General features: G+C 50.8%; 1 protein-coding gene across 4 annotated transcripts in view; it reads left to right on the top strand.

The window, feature by feature from the left end:
- Positions 1-337: 337 nt before the first annotated feature.
- Gdap2 (ganglioside induced differentiation associated protein 2) overlaps positions 338-11,354 on the top strand; it is a 34,004-nt gene continuing 22,987 nt past the window's right edge. Inside the window, exons 1-2 of one of the 4 annotated variants that reach the window (XM_011138863.3) lie at positions 338-797; positions 5,860-6,034. The gene's annotated coding sequence lies outside the window, so the exon portion shown is untranslated. Of the gene's footprint in view, positions 798-1,986; positions 2,005-5,859; positions 6,035-8,684; positions 8,703-11,354 lie in introns of those variants that run through there. The other 3 variants (XM_011138864.3, XM_025297377.1, XM_011138865.3) reach the window with 3 other exon arrangements.

Raw genomic sequence — 11,354 nt, 5'->3', positions numbered from 1 at the left:
CTTCGGCGTCTTTTCCTTCCTCGCCTCGAACGCAGGTCATCGCGAGCAACAAGATGGGAAATTCGATGGAAAAGCCGTCGTTTCCACTTCGGTTATTCCACGACGAACCGCTCGTCCTCTCTCTCTCTCTCTCTCTCTCTCTCTCTCTCTCTCTCTCTCTCTCTCTCTCTCTCTCTCGCTCGCTCGCCCTCTCTCTCTCTCTCTCTCTCTCTCTCTCTCTCTCTCTCTCTCTCTCTCTCTCTCGTCACCTCTCCGCGATAATTTCGCGAGGTGTGCGCGCGCGCGCTCTCAGGTGCCGCACTGCCGCCGGCCGCGTACCGATCGGCCTCGCTCCGACAAGGCCGCCGCGCGCGCGTTGGGAGTCAGTCAGCGTTCGCGCACGAATGCGACGATACGGACGGCCGTCGTGGCGGGTTCTTACTCGGCGCCGCGCTCACCGGAGCAGCTCGTTGGAGAAGCAGAGCTGACGACGTTCCCTCGGAGCGATACGGCCAGAAGACGCGCGGCGGAAGACGTCCGGTAGCCACGGTCGATCCATCGACTCGTCTTTCTTTCTCTCTCTTTCTCTCTCTCTCTCTCTCTCTCTCTCTCGCTCTCTCGCTCTCTCTCTCTCTCTCTCGCTCTCACGCGCGGTCCGTCCGTCCCAACGGGAACGTCGAGCAGCGGGAACATCGAGAACCAACACCGAGGAGCGTCCTCCGGAAGGCGCACCACCGGCCAACCGCGACGACAGGGACTGTGACCTCCTTCCGCGCTGTATTCTCGCGGCGGTCCGACGGCAGGCGGACGATTCGAAGGTGAGAGCGAAGCCGCGGCTCCACGTCGTTGCGTCGAGAGCGCACGTCGACGGGAGAGCCTTCTCGGAGACTTCTCGAGGGAAAAGAGAAGACCCGGGGAGAAGGTCCTCCTCTGCACCGCGCTCTGGCAGTCTGATTTCATTCGCGACGCGACGCGACAGGATTTTGGCGGGTAATTGACAGCGCGCGTACGCGCGCTCGCTCGCGGCGCGCAACAGTCCCCGAGGCACACGGGGCCACATTTGACAGCTCGTTCTCTCCTCTCTCTCTCTCTCTCTCTCTGTCTCTCTTCCCCTCGTCCGTGACCGTTCGCTCATTAGCGAGCGACGAGGCAATCGCGTGTCCAGTGATATCCGGCGAGGTCACGGCGCCTCAGGTCGGCGGTAGCGCGTGCGGAGGTATTTACGAGTGTATCGAAGTGATACGTAATTATGACACCGCACTCGCGACTGCGAGTCTTGCACGCGCGCTCGCGGAGGATCGAGCGTTTAGCGTGTAAGCCGGTCGTTGCAAGACGACGTTAGACAACAACGAGATAAAATCGCTGGATCGGTGGGCGAGAGTCGCGTTCTCGAGTCTCCGCGACGCGGAAACCTCGCCGCACTCAGAGCCGAGCTGGACTCGCGACGTAAGTGTTTCGCGCTTTCATTCGCCCACGCAATTTTTCGGAGCTCGTCGCGAGAGGATTGCGCAGCTCACTGTGCGATCGTGTGCATGGAACGCCGTGTGTGTATGTGAGAGAGAGAGAGAGAGAGAGAGAGAGAGAGAGAGAGAGAAAGACTGTCTCTCCGCAGATCCCTCCCAGGTGAGATTCTTTCTCTCATTTTCTCTCTGTTCCTTTTCATTTCCGACTCTCTTTCTCCTCACCTTGTGAAACAACGTCGCTTTCATCGTGAAGCAATCTCTTTCCGCAGCTCCTCGAGGCAACGACGACGACGTGACGCTGCCTCGGCCGTCGAGAAACGCAGTTATCGGGAGGACCGATAACGCTCGCGTGGAACGTTAAAGTCGTGCAACAAGAGCCACGGAGATACGCCTAACCGCGTATAGATCGCCTCTGTCGATGGTGTTCGCGGTGCTCTTCCTCATTACGGAAGGTCGAGAAGTCGATGCTCATCGACTTCCCGTGGCGCGAGGTGCGCGGCGCGGCGCGGTGCGCGGCGACCTTGATCGCGCACGTCGCTCGCTCGGTGCCACCGATATAGAGGTACGCAAGACCCGCACGTCGACGTCGATAATTCTCTCTCTCTCTCTCTCTCTCTCTCCCTCTCTCTCTCTCTCTCTCTCTCTCTCTCCCTCCCTCTCTCTCTCTCTCTCTCTCTCTCTCTCTCTCTCTCTCTCTCTCTCTGTCTCTCTCGCATTCGTCGTTTTCGCGCCTACCTCCGCCTAATACCGGGACCTGGTACACACCTGTTCTCCGCGAGCAACTCGAGCGTCGACGACGGACAGTGATAACGCGCGACGAGCGCGACGGACGCGATCAGCGAGGAAACGCGCGATAAGGATGCACGCGCGCACGCAGACACGCGGTTGATACGGTCGTATCAACGACAGCCACGGTCGACTAAATTTCATTTGCAGTAAGCTCCGACGGAGTTAGCCGTGTCAAGGTCGCGCAGTCACACGTAGCTCCGACTGAATGAATGGACGAACGCGTCTAGGGAACGTGTCGGAGGTCGCGCGTCTTGTCGGAAAGACTGGCGGACCGGAAATGGAGAAATGATGCAGACGCTGATTGTTATAACCGGTCGCGAGTCGCACGGTCGTGAATCGGAGTTGCAAATCCGGATGAATATTCAGGAGGCTTTCGGCTTCCCGTCGGCGTCGCCGTCGCGCGGATAGAAATATTCGTCGTTTTCAGTTATTTCGCGACAGACTGGAGTCTTTCATGCGACACTCGGTCGTTCAGAGGTACGCTATTTAAAAATGGAACACGCGACGAGAGACGGACGTGATTTTTGCCTGGTCGAGCGACCGGCCGGCAGTCCCGCCGATAAAAGGATTGCATTAACCCCTGCTGAATGTTGAATGAGTCTCTTGAATGAGTAGTGAGCGCATCGTCATTTTGCGGCTCTAAGGACGCAATAACAGTCGTTGTCGTGCACTCGTCAACGGTTCGATTGCAATCTTTCGCTATGTTTAAATCTGCATCGGCTCGATCGGCTGACGAGGACTATGACTGCGTTCAGAGAACGCAACGATTGAAGGACCGACCTTTGAAAGACAGATCTCATTGGTAAATCTAAAAGTATATACACCAATTAGTCGCAATTAGTTTTTTCCCGGATGATTGTACAATCGTCGAGTCCTCTCGACACATCCTATAGCTGCGTTCAGCGAATGCGATAGTCGAATAATCGACCTTTAGAAGGCGGCTATCATCGACGGACGGATCGAAGAGTGTGCGCCGGTCGTAGATAATGTTCGCCGATCAACCGAGCGATCGACTTTTGGCAGATGGGCGTCCTTGGCGGAATTAAGAGCGTACACCAGTCATTGATGATTTTTAATGAGCGCTCGCACAAGCGAGCGCGTAGGGCAGCCCTATGACGGCCATCGCTCGAGCGGCGCGCTTTAAGTCGCTCTTTAAATCACGCACGATCAATGCTCGCCACATTTGCGCCACGCCGCCAACGATCTCGATGGGTCACGGTACGTGTCATATCTGTCGCGCGCCGGAGGTCGCATATCGATAATGTAGGTCATGCATTTTCGGCTTTGTACATTTGGCATCCGAACGTCGATTGGTTCTCGCGCGCGGCTCCCCGCGGTGGACCGATTCAGCATCCGTCGGCGTTCCTGGGCCGCTCCATTGTTCCCGAACAGTTTTTGCGCGGGCTCTCTTCGGAGCTTCCGATTGTCGATCCTCTTTTAATATTGATTGTTGCGCGCGGAGATGGAGCGCGAGCGGCGCGCCGCTCGCAAAAAAGGAACAACGAGAGGGGAAAAAGAGAAAAGTGGAAAAAGAGCAAGGAGAAAGCAATTTAAAAAACACTTTGGAAATTTCCGCGACAGTTAGTACCGCGCGCGGTACGGCGAGCCGGGCAACACGTGGAGGCGCATTTAGCGGCTCCGGTTTACAACGGGGTACGACGCTGTTGCATTAAACACAGGCATTATTCGCGTTGTATTACATTAATACGGTGCTTCCCGCGGCCGTAAACAGAATCAATTAGCGCGAAAATGTACTAAGGTGAACGTCCCGATTAGTGACCCAGTTGGTTCGTCGTGAAAATGAATTTATCAATTTGTAGCACGCGTGTTAAACTAAGCGCATACGGTTGATTCTGGCTGGAGAACTTGAACATTGGGCTTTTAGTTGCGTTGTGCGTGTTTTACTTTGCCTCAATTGTGTCCAATTTCATTCGTTTTTAACCGTTCGTTATTTCACTTGTGGGAAAACTCATTTATTTCAAATATATATATTTTTTTTTCAGCAATGACTCAAGCACCATTTAGTTTCATTGTTGCATCGATAGTTTAGTTTCGAAGAAGCTAAAAAATTACTGCACAGTCGTAACAAATGAACGACTGGTATCAATTATCAATTTCCAAGATATCGACGAGTAACTGTTCAAACTGTCGTTATCAGTAGTATATTTGTAACTGTGATGTCTCTTCGTTTATTGCGATTTCTAATTTCACTCGTAACCTGTAATGATCGATAACATAAATAATTTAGTAGAGTAAAGAGGATATGTTTGGTACAAACATGCGGAACCGTGTCCTCGATCAGAACGTTTACTGCAACTGGGATTGCAATTTTCCAATAATATTACCAACAAATTCATACACGATGGCTTGACGTGAAAGGCGGATTCGTCGCGCGTGTGAATCCGGAAAAATATTCGACGCCGCAACACGTTGCATCATTATTATCCTCCCGTGATTCAAGGTTGCCCGCGTTTAATATCCCGCGATTAGCTTTTGTACGTTCTCGTTTCTCGCACTTCGCTTAAACACAGGTGTTTTTAATGACGTTACATCGCGTTGACGGGGGCGGGGCATGTTAACCAAGCTAATCCTCTCAGGCTGTACATGACGCTTCATATTATCCTATTCTAAACCGCTATTCGATATCCGGCCGCTTCTAATGGGGATGGTCCAATTTAGGTCACACGTCCGCTCGTACGTACAATCGCGGGCTACGTCATGGCGATTTTCGAGCGAGCCAGAAGCCCCGACGCGCGTAACTTCGATGTAGAATCGCGGGCAGATAAGTCGTCCGCTATACCGCGCGTGAGTTTCGGAACGCGTTTGTCTTGTCCGATCGGAAAAAGAATTCCCCCGTTGGGAAGCGAATTCTCTCTCATTGGGCAAAACGAATTTTCCCAGCGTAGCGCCGTTCGACATTTTCGCTCGGGCCCATTGCGACCTGAATATTCGTGCACATCATGACCGTTGGCTCATCGGTCAATTCTCAATCAATTGTTATCAACCAACGGTCGTGAATATTCACGATGTGCCCGAGCGAGAATTTCAAGTGCCGCCATGCTGTGCGGAAACGGGATCGCATCCATGAAGTTCGATGCGCCTCGCATGCGTAAGGTTGCAGACAGAAAGGTTATCCTTTTGCGCGCGACTTTCCGACGAGTGTCCGTCTCTTGTCCTACTTGGGAAAATCCTCCCATTAGGAGAGACGAGCCACTGCCACTGGACGACTGGCTGACGCATCTGACGGGACTCGCGGAGAAAATCACGGACGAATCACTTTCTGTCCACGACTGTACGTTTCATTCTCGGAGGCTCGCGGCTACGATCGCGTTTTATTACATCGCGCTCTCGTATTTCTCCACGCACGGTCATTGCTCGAACGACAGTGGTTTCTCTCTGTCTCTCTCCCTTGCAATTCGATCGGTTCATTGTGCCAAGTCACCGCTTCTTTACGGCCGTACGACATGACGCGACATTGCCTTGTTCTGCGAGGCACACACTCGCGCACGTAGGCGATTACGCCGTTTCGCTGGCCGATATTCCGCAAATATCGCGGGGAAGGCTTAACGCGCGCACGCACACGCGACGATAAGTAATGATCGATTTATCTTCTTTCGCTTTATCATAGAGCACATAAGGAGATAATCACGAGCCCACTGACAAAGTACGAGCATAATACGCAGTACGTACCCGCGGTCTCAAGGTGGATCGTCCGTTTTCCCGACGTTCGGCGAAGCGCAGGTGTTAGATCATCGGGTGATTTGACGACGTGTTCGCCGAAGACAGCACCGTGAATAAACAAGGTGAGGCACGTGCCACGAGGAGGAGAGGGGGAAAGAGAAAGAGGAAAAACAAGAGTGCGGAGAGCGCGCGTCCTGGCGCGTCCGTTCGGATTCCTCGCAACGCGCGCGAAATGCTCTCAAACCGTCTGTCCGATGGCATATTATGCTCGCATCGGCGATGCGAGGTGCAGGATCATCCCACACACACACACACACACACACACACACAACATTCGCCCACACACGTGGCTTGTTCGATTTTCCAAAGTATCGCGAGCAGGACCCGCGTGCATCGTCTCCAGGCGTAGCACGACTCCTCGTTCTAACTTGAGAACGAAGCTGTTATAAATAACAAAAAGAAAGTTTCCCACAGGCGCGCATTAGCGTTCAGCCCACAAGATTACCCGGTTCGATTGCGTTTCCCTGAACTCTCGTCGCTCGGGGAGCGCGTGCTCTCGTCATGAGGAAGCGCATTAAACATTCTTAAGTCGTCCGCTAATCCGAGCGTTCTCTAATTAGCGGAATTTCCGTCAGGACGACGTTCCTCGCAAGCGTTGCGAGAGAGAGAGAGAGGGAGAGAGAGGGAGAGAGGGAGAGAGAGAGAGAGAGAGAGAGAGAGAAAGAGAGAGAGAGAGAGAGAGAAAAAGAACGCGTAGGCAGACAGGCAAATAGATATCCCACGAGACGGACCGAGACAAGTTCTCCTTGACGACACGCCTGTGTAACCCACTCAGCGCCGCTTTTGCAACAACAAATCGAGAATGCGTCGGTAGCCGGGAAAAAATCGCAGACGATCAAGCTGACGCGCTATTTGAAGCGAGAAACTGAGGCGAGGGTCTCCTCCTCGTTGCCGCACGTTGCTTCTCCGATTTGTGCCACGACGCGTATCCTCTTCCGACGGCGTCTTCTCGATCTTTTCGACGACCGATGACGTTTCGGAGAAACGTGCGGCAGCGTGGAGAGCGTTGATATCGATTGGCCCCGAAACGATCGAGCCGCGGAAAATAAGTCGCCAGGTGACGTAACACGGCGCGCGGCCACACGTCACAGGATACGATAGTACGCGATATGTGTGTCGAAGCTTACATCATCGCGTACGGTACACGGTACGGCGCGCGTACTATCGTTCCACGTTCGCTCCGATAGCTACGAGAGCACCAAGAATACCTCTTTGAAATGTCAGCGAGGATGAAATTCCTGATTTAAGCGAGGACGCAAACTACCCGGCTAAGCGGGAAAGACCGCTGTATGCTAATCGGTATTAACTCGGAATTTCAACTCTCGGAGCAGTCGGGCGCGGAGGGTCGAGGTAAAAACAATCTCGGCTGTTTGCACGCTGAATTCGGAGTCTAAGCTAGAAGAAAGGTCGATACTTGGTTAATATTTAATGATCATCGATTAAACTAGCCTCTCTCTCTCTCTCTCTCTCCCTCCCTCTCTCTCTGTGTGTGTGTGTGTGTGTATGCGTCTTTTTCTCTCTCTCTCTCTCTCTCTCTCTCTCTCTCTCTCTCTCTCTCTCTCTCTCGCAAATGATAGATGATGCTTGACGAAGGCGCAAGATATTCCGAGTATTTATCTTGCGTCATTTACTGAGTCATCCAGCTAATGCGACGTATTTGAGATCCGCATAAAAAATCATCGCGCGCAATCTACTGGCAGATAAGCCTCTCGTCGCAATTAGCATTACGTTACGCGCGAAAAAAAGCGATCCGCACAACAGCGAGATGTCGCGCGCACGAGTGACACGGCGAACGGAAGAAAGAAACGAAAAAAGGGGAAAAAGAAACTGAAAAGAATAAAACGCGACGACGAGATGATTTTCGAAGCGACCTCGCGAGTGTCGTGCCGCGGCGATGGCTCAAGCTTGACGGGTGCGACCGGTGGAGAACGTTTCCAAGTTCGTGTGAGGAATCCGTGGGAGAGATCGGACGCTTCTGCAACACACTTGTACGCGGGAGGATGGGGAACTCCTCCAGAAATACACGGAGAAACTAATAATGGAGATAAAGCGAGCACAGTCTCCCGGAATCGGCGATTTATAGCGGAGTTCTTAGTGCGAGAGTAACAAACTTTATCTCGGCACGTATCGACGGGGGCATTAGCAATAAACGCGCACCGGCAGTCTTTATCAGTGTGCAAACCGAGGGGGGATCAAACGCGCGTCCTCGTCGTCGTCAACCGGATCCGTTTGTGCCGTCTGTCTCTCCGGGACGACAAATCGCTTGGTATGAATTCACGAAATTCCAGTTCGGACAAACGAAATTAACGCGACGCGTCGTCTCCCTTTCTCTCCCTCTCTCTGTCTCCCTCTCTCTCTCTCTTTCTCTCTCTCTCTCTCTCTCTCTCTCTCTCTCTTTCTCTCTCTCTCTCTCTCTCTCTCTCTCTCTCTCTCGTCGTCAAAATTTGCCGTCACGACCGCGAAACCACGCTGCCGACGTGGATGTGCATTGTCACGAAGAGAAAAAAATTGATCGAAATTTCGACATGTTTTCTTCTTTCGGACAGTGTATCAAGTGTATTCAAAAAGTGTATTCGATATCCCTGACTGTATTGTTCTCGAGGTTATAATTCTGGCGTATATGCGTTGTCCTGAAAAAGTGCATCGGAATTTGACAAGTGAAGCAATTTTCTGGAAAACCACAGTGACGGATGGAGAGAAAATCTCCCGAAATGCTGAAATCGTTTCGTTGTAAGCATTTTCAGGCTGATACTTTCATTGAACATGCATCGTTCTGACAGAAAAATGTATCGAAATTTAGAAAACTGAACAATTGCCCGAAGTGTCATAATACCGAGACAATCGGCCGAGATACCATTTCACCGAAATTTTAGAATCGTCTCGTTGTACAGCCGGCCGCTTTAGTGCCGATTCATTTGAATACGGCGAAAATGTGCTCAAATTGGTAGACATTAAATACTCCTGGGTGTGTACTGTTTTCGGGGTGTATTATGGTTTTCGAGATAATATATTACTTCGGAAACAGTAAAGGGGCTCAGTACAACGTCTGCCAATTTGTGAAGTGCACTCTTGCTGCATCTAAATGAGAGTGAATACTAATGCAGCCGACTACACAACGAAACAATTCCAATATGTCGGCAATATTGTACATCGGGATGTTGTCTTAGTATCTAGATCGCAATATCTCGGCTTTTCGGGAATCTGCCCTAGTTTCCGAATTTCGAGATCTCGGGATTCCTCGGGACAATGCACGTCTATCGTTGCCACGTTTGCCCGAAGCGACGCGAGGCACTCCGCGCTCTTTGTGCTGTCAGAACGTCGCGAACGCCGTTCGTCGCGATTAAGAGACGGGCCGGCACTAACGAATTGACGATATTAACGTCCGAGCAAAGCGAAATTAATGGCGAGCCGTCGTTTCGACATTCGCCCGCTACGCGAAAGCGCTGCCGCGCTTTGTTCAAAGCCCCGCGCCTCTTTGTATCGCTCTCGGAGCGCGATCGCGTTTTCGAGTCGCGATTACATCCGTATCTCGCTTGATTTATACATGAAATGTATATATTTATTTATCAAATGAAAGGTCCTTTAGCATTTTGCCAGAAAACCACGTAAAATTTGGGGCGATTAATTAGGGAATACTCGTAAATGATTGCGGGCCGTTGTACACACAATTCTCTTTTATTAGCGACTCAGAATTTTACGTGCTTTTTCGCAAAATATCAGAGAACTTTTTGCGCGCTTTAATTTAATCCACAAACACACGACGGTGAACGTGACGTGCCGCGCAAGTTCATTCGCAAATTTTCTTTAATTAAGGGGACTGGAGGGTCAGATTGCTGAAAAATCATGCTTGTTTTTTGATAATATTTTGTGACGAACTGAATAAATGTGCAAGAATGAAAATTTTAGGTATAGTTATACAACATATGAAGAGCAGAAAAATTTTGTTCATTAACAAATACTCGTATAAATATACGATATATATAACTGAAATATGCTCTCCTTTTTTTCTTCAAGTTATCGTTTTTGCAATAATATCTCGGCTCTCGGTGGTCCGATCAGAACGAATTTTAGCTAGAAATCTTGAGGAGGCTTATCATTACCCGGTGAACCACTACAACAAAATAATCGAACAAAATTAACAAAATGGCAGCTATTATTGGGAAAAAAATCAAATTTTTCAGTTCTTTTACGATAAAAAAATTAATATCTCGAAATGAAATATTTTTACGGAGTTGTCCATGGTTCATCTGAGAGCCACATGAACAAATATTATTGCTTTAAAATTTCAAATCGATGCGAAGCTCAGTTTCGGAGAAATCACTGCGAAAAGTTGAACAATAAAATTTCGAGAGAAACGCGCTTAAAATTTAAGTGGACGTATATTTATACGAGTATTTGTTTAAAAACAAAATTTCTCTACTCTTCATATGTTATATAAATATATGTAAAAGTTTCATTCTTGCACATTTATTCAGTTCGTCACAAAATCATTGTCAAAAACGAGCATGATTTTTTCAGTAATCCGACCCTCCAGTCCCCTTAAGAACTCCGAATTTGTTCGCAGAATAGTGGGGAAATTTGTTGTCCGGCTTGACCTAATCCACACGTACGCGAGAGCTTCGCGCGTGTTGACCACGTCGGACACTCTGTACGTACACAAACATTCGAGCTGTTTTCGTTTTCCTTTTGCTCTTTCACTTGTAACTACTGTTGGAGCCTTTCCCGGGCGTTTTCACCTCACCGGCGACTACACGCGCGCACAAAGGATTCGCGCGTCCGGAAGCCCCTCGCAGCCGCGGCATATGTAACGCTCGCTGGCAAAGGGCTTCGCGCCGGTGCATCGCAAGTGCGCTCGTCCGAGATATGAAACGCGCCGAGGTCGAGGTGCCAATGCGAAGCGTCGGCGTCGTTATTTATTTGAGCGAGGTTGCCGCGCGATTAACAGCGCGATCACTTTCACGTCGGCGTTGCTCGATTACGCCGCGGCCGCTCCGGCGACGGCGGCGGCGGCGGCGGTGGCGGCGGCGGTGGCGGCGGCGGCGGCGGCGCAGGCTCATTGAGACATTAGCACCGCGCGATATACCTCGAATCTATTTTCGAAGCCGGATTTATCGAGCGACTTTGACCCTTCACGCGCTCGACAGTGTTATCGGCCGCGCGTATAAAGTTGTTAGAAGTTTCGCAGGGTCGTTAAACGCACGCTCTCTCCGTGCGCTTTCCGCGCGAGCGAGCGGGCGCTTCCGCAAAGGGCCTTTCCAAATTCGAAATTTTCGCCCCATTTTCCACCTCAGCTGCCTGCCTGGCGTCTGTGGGTCCTGGAGGATCACTGGACCAGATTTGATTTCAGCCGACTGGTAGGAACCGAAGTCTCCTGCTAAGCGT

Source organism: Harpegnathos saltator, unplaced genomic scaffold (genome assembly GCF_003227715.2).
Source record: "Harpegnathos saltator strain DR-91 unplaced genomic scaffold, Hsal_v8.6 scaffold175, whole genome shotgun sequence".
NCBI lineage: Eukaryota > Metazoa > Arthropoda > Insecta > Hymenoptera > Formicidae > Harpegnathos > Harpegnathos saltator.
The sequence above is the reverse complement of the archived record's forward strand: the minus strand, read 5'-3'. Positions and strand labels throughout refer to the sequence as shown.